The sequence below is a fragment of the Arvicanthis niloticus genome, chromosome 5 (genome assembly GCF_011762505.2).
Source record: "Arvicanthis niloticus isolate mArvNil1 chromosome 5, mArvNil1.pat.X, whole genome shotgun sequence".
Taxonomy (NCBI): Eukaryota; Metazoa; Chordata; class Mammalia; order Rodentia; family Muridae; genus Arvicanthis; species Arvicanthis niloticus.
The window spans coordinates 96,376,556-96,392,675 of NC_047662.1; the positions used below are offsets into that span (position 1 = coordinate 96,376,556).

The 16,120-nt window shown below is 42.0% G+C and overlaps 1 long non-coding RNA gene across 3 annotated transcripts in view; it reads left to right on the forward strand.

Annotated features, from left to right (window-relative positions):
- The window catches only part of LOC143442454 (uncharacterized), a 59,786-nt gene extending 46,931 nt beyond the window's left edge, over positions 1–12,855 (forward strand). For 2 of the 3 annotated variants that reach the window (XR_013110687.1, XR_013110689.1), the window contains exon 3: positions 5,390–7,928. This is a non-coding gene — a long non-coding RNA (uncharacterized LOC143442454). Of the gene's footprint in view, positions 1–5,389; positions 7,929–10,614 lie in introns of those variants that run through there. The other variant, XR_013110688.1, reaches the window with a different exon arrangement.
- The last annotated feature ends 3,265 nt before the right edge of the window (positions 12,856–16,120 follow it).

The window sequence follows — 16,120 nt, forward strand, 5'->3', positions numbered from 1 at the left end:
ACTTGTCTCTGTTTCTGGGCTGCTGGGATTAAAGGCCTGCAACCCCACATGCAGTTTGGAGCCTTTAAAAAAAAACTGATTAATAAGAAGTAAAAAATGTAATAGATAGGTGGTTATTTACTGTTTTTATCTCCTAAACCCACTGAAAGGCTACAAGTCCATGTGTTTCACCTTCACCTTATGAGAGAGTTTTTGAGGTCTGCTGGTAAAATCTGCTGACCCAGCAGAGTCTTCCACTAGAGTTGGGAACACATGTCTACACTCTCTTTCTATAGTCTTTGCCTTTACCCTTCAGGAAGACATGCAGATGTGTTATTAGCTGCCATTGTGAGTCAAATGATCTCTCCCCATAGTTGATGAAATCCCTATTCTTGAAACCTGTGAATATGACCTTGTTTAAAGAAAAGGGGGGGGGGTCTTCGTAGATGCAAATAATTTAGGATGAGGTGATTTTGAATTGGGTAGACTCCTGTGTCTTCAAAGAGGATGGAAATTTGTACACAGATATAAGGAGAAAACCACATAACAATAGAGGCAGAGATTGGGTATGGGGGTCAAGAATCAAGGGGCCCCCCAAATTGTCAGGAATTACCAGAAGTTAGAAAGAGACATGACAAGACCCTTCCTGGAGCCTTCAACAAGAACATGGTCCTGCTGCCACCTTGAGTTTGGACTTCTAGCCTCAGGAACCGTATATTTCTGTTGTTTTAATCCACCTCATTCTATGATAATTTATTATGGCAGTCCTAGGAAACAAATATTTTTCAGTGAACAACGTGTGACTATTTGTGTGTGGTGGCCTAGGCCTGTAATTCTAGCCCTAGATTCAAGGCCTGCTTTGTCTCAAAGAGATTTTTTTGTTTCTAATTTTTTAAAATCTCATTTGAGTATATAATGTATTTTTGGTCATTTTCACCTCCCATTTTCTGCTCTCACAGCCCTCTCTTTCCTGCTAAAACTCTTCCCTTTCCCAGAGAGCAACCCTCCTACTTTCATTTCTAAATTCTGTCACTTGACTCACTGAGTATAACTGTTGTGCTCGCCTGAGCAGGAGTGGGAGGTTATTTACTAGAGCATGGGCAACTTCTCAGCAGGGCCAACGACTTACAGCAGTGGTTCTCAACCTGTGGGTCGTGACCCCCTGGGGGGTTACGGACCAGATATCCCGCATATCAGATATTTACAATATAATTCATAACTGTAGCAGAATTATGGTTACAAAGTAGCAATGAAATAATTTGATGGTTGGGGGTCACAACACGAGGAACTGTATTAAAGTTCCTCGTGGCAGCAGTAGGAAGGTTGACAAGCACTGACATAAGAGAATTATATACTTTCCTCCAGCAACCATTAATTTCCCATAATCCCTCTGGGAAGGATGGGCCTCATAAACCCCTCTGCCCTGCATGCTGAAATGGCGATGGGCCCAGCCTTATGCACGTTTTGTGCAGTGGCCCCAGCGGCAGTGAGTTCTTGGGTACAGCGGCATAGCACACCCAGAAGGCAGTTTTGCAGTATTCTTCCCTGGCCTCTGACGCTCACACTCTGTCCACCCACCCCTTCTGTGTTATTCTCAGAGTTTTGGGTGAGTTAATATGGGTGTCCTGTTTAGAAGTGGGTTCTCCACAGTCATTTATCCTTAGCATTTGTTGGCCAACTGTGGATCTTGGTTATAACTGCTGATCACTACAGAGGAGAGCTTCTCTCATCAAGGCTGAGAACGCACTAGTCTACGTGCATAAGCCTAAGTTATTTAGAAGATGGTTTGGCACTGTGTCCAGTTGCCAAGACAACAGTCACAGGTTTACCACCCCCCATCCCCCAGGGCCTCTGGTCTCCCCAGCTGTTGGTTCTCAACTAGGTTAGCAGAATTCCTGCCTGTGAAGTGGGCCTCATCCGTTCAAAAGGTGGTTGGTACATCTGTACTAGTCACCCATTACTGACCCAGTGGACACATGCCCTGAAACCTGCTATTACAGTTGGTGAGGTTCACAGCTGATTGTGACCATTGTGACTTCTCCCCACCAGCTTGCATAGCACCTTCTAGTACTGTGGAAGTCACCCAGCAGGGAGGACATTGCCAGCTCAGTTCCACTCTGATTTGTTTATGTTCTGCAACCGAAATGTGTGATGTCTTCAGCCATGGAGTCTTATCATCTAGTCTTATCATCTAGTTCTGGAGGACAAACAACAATGGCAATAAACTCTATTGTATTGGGGTATCTGGGGCCTTCTTTACCAACCCCTTGTGTGGAGGAAAACAATGTTTGATATTGTTCTAGTTAGGGTTGCTATTGCACAGCTGACCCTTTGTCAACTTGACACATCACTGTTAAGTCACAACCATACGAATTCAAACACTTCCAAAGTCGTCTCTTTAAAAAGATCTACTCTCTTTTAAAATACAAAAAAAAAAAAAAAAAAAAAAAAAAAAAAAAATCTCTTTTTTAATGAAGTCTCTCAACTGTGGGCTCTTATAAAATAGAATGCAAGTTGTTTTCTTACTTTGAGAAGGGAAGGACCAAGGCACAGTCACAATCTGAACAGAGCAAAACCAAACTCTAACAGTGTAAGTCACTCAATGTCCAATGTCTGGGATTTACTCACAATCTTCTGGGCTTCTCCAAAGGGCTTGGGTTACTCGGCGAGCTCAGCCCTCTGTAACACACACAGCTTGTCTTCTAGGCACAGCCCGGCTCCACCCCATGACCACTGCATTCTTTGTTGTTATCCTAAGGTAGTGGCATTTCCAAAGTACTGTGTCTCTGCTACAAATGGGCTGCGCTTTCGCCAGTAAGCCTCTCATGGGCTTTCTTCACGGTGCCAACAAGGCTCAGCTTCTCTGTATGACTCCTCCAATCCTGGGCTTTCAACTACTATTGAGGCTGCAGCTTCACCAGTGACCTTTTTTGCCCTCTCAAGTGCCAAACCTCAGGTGATCTTCATGACTTCTTCATGCCTTCAAAATCGGTATCACGTGGGTGACTCTTACACTATCAAGTTTGACTGCCAGTTCCTGGTCCAACCTTGGCTTCCCCTGGAACATAGCCTCTGTGTGGTGACTCCTGGGAAACAGTTTCCAAAAAGATTTTACCTCAAAGATGATCTCTTCTTAATCACCCCTAATTTCTCAGCTCCAGCGGACCAGCATTGATTGTCTCAATAAAGCAAAAGTTTCACTACTAAGATTTCACATTAGTAGTTGACCAGAACCACACACTCTGAACTCAGAATATGCAATGGCTGTTATAGAGTCTTTATGTGCCTCCCAAAACTCCCCTCTGGGACTTCTCAAGCCAAGCTCCATTGCTTCCATTTCTCTCAACCTTTAGCTCACAAGTTCTCTTAGAGCAACTCACCAAGCTTTTGAATACTCAATTGCTTTTCTACTCCAGAGTTCCAAAGACCTTCCACAACCCTTCCCAAAACAACATGGTCAGGTCTGTCACAGCAATAGCTCACTATCTTGTTACTGATATCTGTCCTAGTTAGGGTTACTATTGCTGTGATGAAACACCATGACCAAAGCAACTCGAAAAGGAAAGGGTTTATGTGTCTTCCCACATTCCACACTTCCACATCTCTGTTCATCATCCGAGGAAGTCAGGGCAGAAACTCAAACAAGAAAAGGACCTAGAGACAGAAGTTGATGTAGAGGTCATGGAGAAGGGCTGCTCAATGGCTTGCTCCTCACGGCTTGCTCACCCTGCTTTCTAATCGAACCCAGGATCACCAGTTCAGAGATGGTACTACCTACCCACAATGGGCTGAGATCTCTCCTATTAACCACAATTAAGAAGTACTGTTCAGGCTTGTCTATAGCCTGATCTTAGGGAGGCATTTTCTCCATCGAGGTTTCTTCCTCTCAGATGACTATAGCTACTGTTAAATTGTTGAAAAGCTAGCTAGGACAACTATTAAAATTTGTCATGTCTATCAGCCCCATGATAATTTTTGAAATAGCCTTATTGAGATGAAACTTGGTGTGTATTTAGTTGGCTATTTTAGAGTACAATTGCGATGGCAATATTTAAATGATTTTGACATTAGCATTTTAAAATGTGAATCTATTAGTTCATTACTAGTTTTAAGATATATGATAATACATAATCAGCCTTACAATTTGTAGAATTATTAACAAGACAAGAATATATCAAAAGCACTAAAGACTGTATAACTGGGGCCATTTTAAACAGAGAACACATATTAAGTAAACTATGTACACCTAATTTCAGAGATTTTTTGTTTATTATTATTTTTTTCTATTCCTCATTGAAATATGGTTTAATTTCAAGTTTCTGGAGTAGCAATAGCATCAGATCCTTTGGCTCACCACCGTCTCAAATGGTCTAAGGATCCAGGGACCTTAATGAATTCAAAGAGACCAGCTATCTTTCCAAAGATCTCACAGAAAAAGAAAAAGGATGGAAATTTGTTTTATTTTTAATTTTTGTGCTAAGAATTGGACTCATAACTTCAAGCATGCTAAACACAGGCTCTCTCGGCAAGTTCCAGCTATGGAAAACTTTACCAGCCTTCTGTTTGGTCCCGTAGTCCCTGCCATCTACAGGTTACTGGTCATTACTGAACCATCCCCATTTTTTTTCTGAAATCTTTCTCAGCCCTGTCAACCTTGCTGCAGTAGTATGTCCCATACTCAGACCACAGATCTTTTTAAATTTTTCTCTATAATTTATTATGCATTATTTTATAATACAGACCTATTTCATTTCTAGAAGTAGCTCACAAATAACACTCCAATAAAAGGGTAATTTTCATGTTTGTGTTCCCTTCAGGTCTTTGTAACATTCTTTTCTTTCTCTTATCCCTTTGGGTTGAATCAACCATCCAACGCTAATGAACTCATCTTTTTTAAAAAAAAAAATTATTCCCATGCATCTGCTTTCCTCCTAAACTGCTACATAGGCTACATTTCTCAGAGCCAGCCCAACTGTCACTAGATTCCTTCCAGACCACAGATCTTAAGTCTCTCTCTCTCTCTCTCTCTCTCTCTCTCTCTCTCTCTCTCTCTCTCTCACACACACACACACACACACACACACACACACACACATCCAAACAAATAGGATAGGTTTTTAAAGTCTGAAAATCCTGATCCCTACTATGTGACTTACTAGCAGTGAGACCTTGGAAAAGTAACTCCAGTTCAAGGGGCGTCTCTGTTCAACCCTATAAATAGCATACCCAGCACTATCCTATGTGTCTTCCTCATAGGCTAATTATATGCATTAAATGAGAAATGCATTTAGGTACTCATGAAAACACATAGCAGAAAGCAATATTTCTTTTCATTTTTTCCAACATAATATTTTTAAACTGATTATTTGGGAATTTCCTATCATGTACCCTGATTACACTCACTCTCCAGTCTTCCCAGGTCTGACCCCCCAACCTTGTGACCTTCCCATCAAAAATGAAGAAGGAGGAGCAGGAAGAAAACAAACAAACAAGAAGACAAACAAGGATGTTTGAGGTGAAGACCAGCTTGTTTCCTGGATTGGAACTCCTCAAAAGACCTCTATGGTCCATGCTGCCCCTGAAGGCCATGTTGGTATCCAATGTCTTCTGTCCCAAGACCTGTTGAAACTGGAGGTTCATGTAGATGTCTGTGGTCTGGGATGCCACTGGAGGCTCTGTGGATGTCTAGGGCCTGGTGCGACCACCGGAGGCGGTCAAAGAAAACAATGTTTGTAACAGCCAAACAATGACTTGATAGCAGAAGGCTGTCCCTATGTGCTTGTGAAGAGATTTAATTATGGGTGTGTGGGAAGCCTGTGAGAAAAACACTTAAGGAAGAGAGGAATGAAGTTGTTCATGTGGTGTGATTTACTGTGTGTGCATGGCAAGGAGAGCAGCACCCACTAAGAATTCCACTCTCGGTCTTGAGCATTCTCTACCTCCCTTGGCCTGGGCTTACATCGGTAGCTCCAGCTCATGGACTGTGGAGGTAAGGAGCCTCATTCTAGGATGGACCACAGAAGAGTGATGAACCCTTAAGCTGGTCTTGGGTCTTACGGCTACATTAGCATCTTGTGGAGTGTACATTAGCCTAGGTCTTGAGAGATTACACTCTTACTAGCCAGGTAGACAGGTAGTAAGAGAGTAAATATGCTTTGTGGACTTAGGTCACTGGAATTTGGAGGTTAATTCAATTCCTTGTTTTTCACTTTTTTTTTTTTTTTTTTTTTTAATACAAAAGGTCTCATTTGGTCCAGACCCTCACACTCACTCTTTCTGTCTCCATCTTCAAGTGCTGGCAGAATTATATGTGTACTCCATCACACTCAGTCTTGTGCAGCATTGGGGGGGCGAATGTAAGGCTTCATGAATGCTAGGCAAGAACTGTGCTAACTGACCTACGACCCAGCTCCTTAGTAAAGATAGAATAAAGTGTGAATAAAGAGAGTAGAAGGTAATTCACAGGTCTTGCAGTAATGCCTACTGATTTCTAGTTTGTGTTTCAGTATTTCCTTCTTGAAGCTCTTCTGTGACAGGGCCTCACTGTCTGGTCCAGGCTCACCCAGAGCTCTCCATTCTTGTGCTTTAGTGCCCAGGTAGGCTTACCCGATGTTTACAATGTGTTTTTCTGCGTTAGAACGTTTAAATCAAAAAGGATGTTTTTAGTTCATTTTAGTTTTGATCGAGTTGGCTAAATAATAAACATTGTCTCTGAAAGAATCAGCAGTAATTTCGTGCAGTCAATATTACTGGCAATTTCTTTATCCTCTAGCACGGATAACTGGAACTTTCTGTAGGTTAGGGGTTGGAAAGCTATCTAGCCTGTGGGCCAGAAGTTGATATTCAGGGGAGAAATTAGAAAACTTGTGAGTGACAGAAGCCAGTCCACTATTCTGTTAGAAGGTAAAACTGTCTAACTTTGAAGTTTAGCACCAAATATATTCATCAGTCTCTCTAGTCACCAAACCCTGCTGGTGATGAATTTATCTTGGCTGTGTGACTACCATCCTAATTCATAGAACTGTTTTAATGTGCTTCTTTGGAACTTATTATACTTTAAGTATAATTTTGATCAATTTTTTTTTCAAATTTTTGTCTGGAAAGACTTGCGTGTGTAATGTAACTACTTCTAGAATCTTCTCCATTCCTTGGCTAATGTATTCATGAGGTAGACTAATCTTGTTCTTGTCAGTTTCTATCCAGACTGGAGATGGACCCTTTACTCCAAAAGTCAGATCTACACCATAGGGAGGCCTAGAGGTGTCTGACTCTCATCCCAGCATGTGGGAGGCTAAGGCACCAGCCAGCCCACCAACTAAACTAATGCAAATGCCAAGTTTGCCTTGATTCTAAGTCACTTTTTTTTTTTTTAAATGCAGGTTACCATTTTGATTTACCTAATATGGCGTTTAGATATAGCTGCTCCCAAGAAATTCACATTATGTTGTTTCCTCATTGGCCCAGAGACAAATGTTAATCAGGAGAATACTGGATGAGATTAGGGAACAGCCACCTTTTTCTTTTAAATCCCTGCTCTTCGCAAGAGATGAGTAGACAAGTAAACACGGTGGAATAGATGTTGAAGGTACATAATAATTAACATTTTTTATTTTAGCCTGTGTGTGTGTTTGTGTATGTTTGTGTGTCTCTGTGTGTTTGTGTGTCTGTGTATATTTGTATGTCTCTGTGTGTATGTTTGTGTGTGTGTGTTGCATGTCTATGTGTGTCTGTGTGTGTATGTTTGTATGTCTGTGTGTTTGAAACAGTGTCCTAATGTAACCCAGGCTGGCCCCAAACTTTCAATTCCTTCTACCCGAGCTATCGAGTGCTGGGATAATAGATGTGTGCCCACCATGCTCTGCTTAGACAAAACATTGCAAAGGGAATTTGACAAATACAGAAATAGAGAATGGGATACATGTAGTTTGCCACTGAGAATAAAAGCAATATACCCAACTAGCCAATGTACCCAAATGTAGACATTTGATTGCAAGGACATTGCTATACAGTGCTCACCAGCTTTCTAATAATTTAGCCAAAGCAGTATTTACACACTAGGTGGTCTCAGTTACTTGCCTTCATGTCTAATTTTATTGCCCAGTGGTCAAAAAAACAAAACAAAACAAAACAAAAAAACCAAAACAAAACAAAATAATGGTTCATTTAGGGAAAAACTTGGAAGAACAGAAACATTCTTCTTCTTCATTTTTCCTCTGTGACACAGATTACATGGAAATCTGAGAGTGGGAGCAGAAAGGGGGCAACCAGAAATGAGGTATGAGAAGAGTAAGAAGCAGTAAGAACCGGGAGGGGACTGAAGGAGAGATGTTCAGCGGAGGGAGAGGAGGCTTGAGGATGGATCAGGGCAGCCAGGAGGACAGAGATCTGGGGCAGTTCCTGAAAACTAAGGTTCCAGTACAGCATCCATTCCTCCGACGACACCAGCCTCCCCATGTCTGTCTGTTGTTATTTTTTCCTTTCAAGGTGTGACACATTTTGCTGAGGATTATCTCCAGGATGCACCTGGAGTATGTGGAAAATGGGAAGGTTTTCTGAAGAAAAAAATAATCACCGCTCTGAAACCCAACTTGAGGAATTAGTGTCTTTTTCTGGCAACAATGGTTTTATTGATTTTTTTCTGAATTTCTCATTATACATCCTGATCACACACACAGATTCCCAGTCTTCCCAGGTCCATCCCCATCCCTGTGACCCTCCCTCCCCCCAAAAAGAAGAAAAGAAATATGCCAAGTCCAATTTGTGTTGCTCCTATACTCACTGTAGCATGGTCAAACTCTCAATGTCTTTCTAGCCCCTTAATGAAAATGGCGTCCGTCCCTGCCCTGTCCCCTTCTCCCACCCTTCTCCTGTTGCCAGTTTCCAAAGCTACTGGTTGTGAAGAGCTACACTTCAGCATCCTTATCACAAGAGTTCTCTTAAATGAACTCCTGTCTAGAGTTTCTTTCCTTGGGGTGGAGGCAGGGGTGGGGATGAGGATGGAGTGAAGCTGGGGTAGGGGATGGGCAGAGGTTGTCACGGAAACCTATGTCTCATTCTTATTTTTGGTTGCTTGTTTGTTTTTGTTTTATCTTGTTTTGTTTTTAATCAATTTGTGAGGAAGAATTTGAAGGTTCTCTGCACAGACAATTCTCGATCATGCCCTGGCTGAGACATGTGGAGGGAATATTTCCTTTCTGGAGAGAGTAAAATATAGGGTGTTTCTAAGTATCTATAAAAGTATCTAGCCTCATGCTTTGTTCACATGGATTTTTAGTAAAAACTCATAATATTATGAAGCTTCTTGTAGATCATGTCCTATGTATGACATTTTTTTCTTACCTGATGGGAGAATTGTGGGTTTGTAGACAAAAACATGTGTGTGTTGTATTTTATATCATCTTTAAAAGGCATATTTTATTTTTATTCATGTATGTATGATTGTGTTTGTGCGTTTGTGTGTGATTTGTATATCTGGGTGCCTGAGGAAACTAGAAGAACATGTTGAACTCCCCAGAGCTAGAGTTACAAGCAGTAATAGGCTGACCATCAGTGTCAGCACTGAGAATCGAACTCTGGTCTTCTGGAAGAATAACCAGCACTCTTAATAGCTAAGCCATTGCTCCAACCCATTTTACTGAATTTTCCTGAAATTCCCATTTTACTGAAAATTCCGACCTGAATTTTACTGCTGGTTTGAGCTTTTAAACTTAATTTTTATCTTCTAAAATGTATATAAAATGTTAGGTCGAAAATTCAAACAGAACAAGACTTAACAAAGAACACAGCATGCCCTGTACCTGGTTTTCCATGTTGGATTCTTGTCCGTTCTTCTATTTTGTCAGCTGTACATAGCGAGCTTACACTAACTTTTTATGTGTTTTATGTGTTAGTGACTTCCTACTATGGGGATTGAGCTTTAGGTTTTGCTACCATCTTTTCCTTCGGTCTCTTTCCATTGTGTTAAAGAAAATGCCAGTCAAGGTTTTGGTTAAACTGATATTTAGGCAAGACACATTTTTATGTGTGGTTCTGGAAAGAAAGTCCCTGGCACCATGTATGCTATGCAAGCACTGGACCTTGAGTCCTTATGTTAACATTTGGAAGTCCTTGAAATTCTTTTTGAGTTGTTCTATTCTTTTCTTCTTAAGTAAATCTCTGGAACTTTTTTTTGAGAGACTATAGAGGCATGTAAGATATTTATTTGTATAGATTCTCCTTATAGTCTATGAGTTCTTATAAAACCATAAACTGGCATTAAAAAACCCAACACTAAAAGGTTTTTTGCTGTTAACAATCTAGCCCCAGCTCCTCAGGAACTGGATATAGGCAGGCTGCTAAAACCCAGGTGTCAAAGGTCAGCCTGGGCAGCACAGCGAGGATCTATCCTCAAAGCTCACCCAACCCCAAATTGTAACTGTTCATACTTCAAACGATTAAAAACACTGTTTTTGAAGTGATGTTAATATAAACAAAAGCTTAAGCCAAGCAATTAGCTGTGGACTTAGTTTGATTCAGGTCGCGCTGACAGAAGAGAAAGAAACGAAGCATGGACATAGTAAGAGGAGAGAGTGGAAATACTGAGAGTGGCTTTCTCTAGATGTCCAGATTGCAGAGTGATTTTGTTTCCCTTTTCAGGTCTTTCCATGGTTTCTAAAATGAATCACGCCAGGGGAGTGCTCTTTAAGCCCACCTCATTCTTGTCCAACGCCAGCAGCCACTTCCAAAGACAGCGGCCTTCACGGACTCACAGCACTGCTTTGTGTGGCCTGTTGTTTTAAAAATTCTTGATGTCAGGTGCACTTCTCCTAAAATGTGTATTTGGACATACGTGTGGAATTTTGACATGGATTAAACACATTTGCTCTCCACTATGCATGGACTTTCCCAGAAAATCACCATAGTGTACATACAACCTTAACTGACACAGTCGTGCTTTATTTTCATCTTTCTTTCTCTGTGCCCAAGTGATTTTTGATGCCTTTCATTTCTTGTTGTGCACCGTTGTGTGTGTGTGTGTGTGTGTGCACTGTTTCATGTTCACCCATGCCCTTGGTTAGTGGATTTTGACCTCACCAGATTTTGGCAGAGATTATTCTAGGTGTGAGCAGAAGTGTGGACCAAAATAACAAAGCTGTGTAATGAGTTCATGAAAGAGCAATTCATTTTGTCAGGATTGTGATGTACACCTACCTAGACCAGGCAAGAAAAAGTAATGATTTAGAGGTTAAAGTTCTTAAATTTATTTTAATTGCGTGGATTTATAGAATAAGTGTGATACTGTGAGATGTGAAAACTGTGTATAATGAGAAAATCAGAGTAGCTAACATTTCTGTCTTCTATTTTTTTCTTTCTTCTACATTTTTTCTTTTTTTTTTTTTTCCTTTTGATTGATGCACAATCACATATTTTTAGGGCAGGCAAGGTATTTCAGTGAATGTGAACCTCAGGGAGGGTACTGGTCTGTGAGATTCCAGTCTTGTCTGTCCTCCATATCATAAAGACCCTTTTGCCCATAGAGTTACCTCAGGAATCTGCGTCTTGAGCATTCTCTCCTGCCTTTCCCTCGCCAGTCAGTGGCAGTCACAGCTGAGATCAGCTGAGCATGTGACATGAGTGGATGACCATCCACAGGTTGTGAAGTGACATGTCTGTGGTCAACAATGAACATATGCAGTCTTTAGAATTTGTGATTGGGAAATTGAAGGGCAAACTGGTGAAGAGCATAGACAGAAACCATGAGGAAGAAGCGTCAGATCTCCTGGCTCAGAAGGTGTGGGGAGTAGCTTGGCTGTGCTGAACAGAAACTGAAACCTGGGCTTGGAAACCCAGCCACAGAGGAAGCTGGATACACAGAGAAGAGAAACCCAGCAGCAGAGCGACAGTTCCAACCTTCCGTGAGTCAAAGGTTGAGTTGTAAAGCTTTCGTATGTTCTGAAAGTTGTCATAGTTCTTTTTTCCCTTCCTAACGGCATTAGATTTCTGGCCTGTAGGTATCTGGGGCCACATTGTGAGGAACTTTAGAGTTTGATTGGCAAGGGGTAAGCAATCACGGTTTTGAGATGTGGAATCATTTAAGCATATTAAGTGGAGATTAATCCAGCAGTAGAATGGAAGAAAGATGAGAAATTGATTGGGGAAATTATTAAGGTAATGCATGTGGGAGGTGGTTAAAGCTATCTGAGGGTGTTTTTGGGGTATGGGAAACCTGGAAGATGTTTAGTTTTGTGTCTGTCGACTTTCAGATTTTACATTAAAGACTGTTTAGTTCCGTTTAAATGGCTTTTGATGAGTTTCTGCTACCCTGCCCCTAGCTCTTTATGGTAGATAACCGGGTCAGATGGCCAGTGCCTTTGAAGAGACCCTACATTTATACTTAGGAGGGAACTTTTAGACGAGAGATCTATGGACCAGCAGAACCTTAAAGAAGTGAGGCATTAGAGGATAGAGTGGGGGCTGGGTATAGAGACAGAGCTGAGAGTAAAGCAACAGGGGCACCTTAACGGAGGACTAGAAGTAGGGTCAGGACAGTCTCAGAAGGGATGGAGGAGGCACAAGGCCATCTGTAATCTTTTTCTCATAGTATTTTTATTGATTATTTGGGAATTTTACGTCATGAACCCTGGTCACACTCACTTCCCAGTCTTCCCAGGTCTGTTCACACCCTTGTAACCCTCCTCAAAAGAAGTCTAAAAAGAAAAAAACAAGTTCAATTTGTGTTGCCCATATACTCACTGGAACATGGTCAAACTCCCAGTGGCCAGCTCCTTAAAGAAAACTGATACCTTCCACACTTGCACACCTGCGCAGAAGCCATTGACCGGGGAGAGCTACAGTATTCTCATTACATTTTCAAAGAGTTCCCTTCAATGATTTTCTTTCTAAGCTGTTACTTTTTTGGGGGGGGGGGGGTTGGGGTAGGAGTTGTCACAGAAGCCTTTTATGTCCCTCTTTCTCAACTATGAGTCTGGAGTCATCAATATCATTGCAAAAGTAGTTTCTTTGCCCCTTTACAGTAAGTAGAAGGATGGATCATGGACTTCTGGGTGGTTTCTGGTGACACCATGGACCACAGGCATCCACATGGACTACGGCATCATCACATGCCAAGCACCGAAGCCTGGGCTCTGATGGCAGTAAAGACCACGGACATTGACATGACCTCCGATGGCAGTACAAGCTGCTTATATCAACAGGCCATTCGTAATTGTAAATGCTGTAGAAAGCTTGGGAGAAGGTAAAAAGTTTGCTGTATAATAGATCATTCATGATCCTAGGAGGAATTATGAGTAAAGGGCCATGGAAGAAATAAGCAAAGACCATTATTACAATCTGGGTATCGAAGAGATAAACGAAGGAAACACGACAGAAAGCACAGCGAAGCCGAAAGAGTGCTCTGGGGAGTTAGCTTTGAACACTGGTGCAGAAAGAAGAACGACAAAGGGCCTAGGGAAGACTTTAGGAAAGAAACAGGATTCAAGAAGACAGTTTGTTTTCTCTTTCTCTGATCCACCTGGGGTGGGGGGAGACTGGCGCCTGCCCCACCCGCCCTGATTTCTCTCTGAATGACGGTCAAAGAGATAAACTTATTAAGAGAGATACTTGGGATATGGAGCCAAAGACAGAAAGGAGGAAAATACACAGTACAGAGGAATTCAGAGAGGAAGAGAAGGGAAGTGAAAAAAATCCCTCAGAGCAGTAGCAAGCTACAAGTAAGGTCTTGTGATTGGGGGATTTTGGGCACCTAGAGGAAGAGAAAGTTTTGCAAGACCACAAAAGGAATGGAATAGATGTTGATGAGAGGCAAAAGAAGCATTCACAGGGGTGATGAGGCGACAAACACAGCTAGGGATTCAGAGATGAATCAAGAAATGAAAGCCCAACTTTACAGCTTACCCCTCCCCCACCCACATCGATTTACTGAGAATTGAATTCCAAAGCATTTCAGCACCTTGCTCATGAATCTGTTGGTGGTGTTCTAACTCCCGGCTCCTACTTTCTGAATGAAAATAGGTATGATGATTGCTTATAAAATTAATTGAGGGAGCTGGTTAAATCAGAAATGCGACCCACTCAAGAGCTCAGTGCCTGTGTCTCTTGGACAAACATCCATGGAAGGGAGTGAGCAAGTGAGTCGTGAGAGATAATTCTGGAGCATTCTGTATCTCAGAGTGTGTGGTGTGGGTAAGACTATTCTGTCAAATGTTTAAACAATTACAGTTTTGCATATGAAAGTTGTGTGTGTTGTTTCTATGTAATTTCTGCCTGTTCACTCATTATCATTGCTACCATGACCATTTTGGAATGACACTCCAGGGCTTGCTTCCTGGGGATGGCTCAGCAGTTAAGAGCACTGGCTGCTCTTCCAGAGGACCCAGGTTCAATTCCCAGCACCCACATAGCAACTCACAACTGTGTGTAACTCCAGTTCCAAAGTATCTGACACCGTGCACAGACATACAAACAGGCAAAACATCTATGCACATAAAAATAAATCAACCTGAAAACAAAACAAACAAACAAACAGAAAGTCTACAGCTTTGCTATGGAAATCACAGGTTCAGAGGAATCGGTCATTTCTGGTAACAGAATGAGAACATTTAAAGTGTTTATAACAATGTTTAATGTATTCTCAGATCTCAAGATTTAGTTCCTTAAATTTCTGTGCCATCTTACAAATGAAGTTTTGAATGTCTGAGGACTCATTTCTCAGAAGAGTTTGGGGAAGGTCAAGTCCCCTCAGAGGTAGCTCTGGAGGGATATCCTCATTCGTATGTAGCCAGCATCAAATAATAACTTTTTTAAAAAAATGAATTTATTTTTTTTTTTACTTATTCACTTTACACCCTGCTCACTGCTCCTCTCCTGCTCATTACCTCCCACACTCCTCTCCCCCTCCCCTTCTCCTCTGATCAAGTGGGAACCCCCTCGGTATGCCCCTCACCCTGGCACTTCAAGTCTCTGCGAGGCTGGGTGTCTCCTCTCCCACCTTTCAGAAGTGACCGTTGGGAGCCAAATGATTGAAGCCCCTGATATGCCATTTCCATATACATTAGAATAGTCACGGAACAGGCAGCTGCAGCACTAAGCTGTATGATGATATTACTTCTGACTATAAAAGCCTCCAGATTACGATTATCTTTTATTTTCATTAGTTCTTTGAGATTTTCACACAGTGTATTTTGATGACCTTCATCTCCTTCCTGCAGCTCCTCCCAGATCCACACCTATTTTCTCTACCCACCTGACTTGTAATCCACCCTTTTTTTTTGTTTCTAAAGCCTTTCAAGACCAATTTGTGCAGCCTGTGTGTTCTTGGGTATGTGGTCCTTCATTGGAGGGCGCTTTACCTCCCAGAGACCACACTCTTAAAGAAAACTTGTTCTTCCTCTCTAGGCAGTTGTGGATTGGCAGTAGTCCTTGAGCTAGGGGTGGGATGTTGTGGCCAACTCCCCCAGCCATATTGGCATTCCGTCTGGCTTGATCTTGCATGGATCTTGTGCATGCTGTCATAACCACTGTGAGTCTGTGTGTTCAACTGCCCTGTTGTGTCCAGATTTTTGCTTGCTTGCTTATTTTTCCATCTTTGGTTGCTGAAACTAAAGAGGATGAGATTCCCGAAAAAAAGAAGAAAGTCTTTGACATTTTGTGTTTTCAAAGTACATTGTGCTCACTGGTTATTTCTCGTCCTGCTGGGACAGCAGATGGGCATGCCATCCGTGATGTCCATGGGCTTCAGGATGAGGTGGGGTCAGAGACTGTCCTGGCTGCTCGCCCAGGAGGTGTAAAGGAATGACTCAGACCTCTTGGCTGAGCTCCAGGGAGACCTCAGTAGTGCCTTCCCACTGAGTCGGTGCTGAAACCTTTAACGTTTTTCTGAACTAGCAGACCTTCTCCTGAGAGTAGATTCAATGCTCATGGTACCTATGTCTACATGGGTGTGACACACACACATGCATATGCGTACTAATCTACTACTTCTGCCTTTCCTGATTTATAATTGCACAGAGAACAGTGGAGTTCCTCCTCTCCCTCATACGTTTCAGCTTAGGAAGGGGTAGTCTGTATTTCAGAGGTATTCCTAATTAAGGAGTGTAGCTTCTGCCACAAGGCATTGGACATCTCTGTGCATGAACCTCTGTTT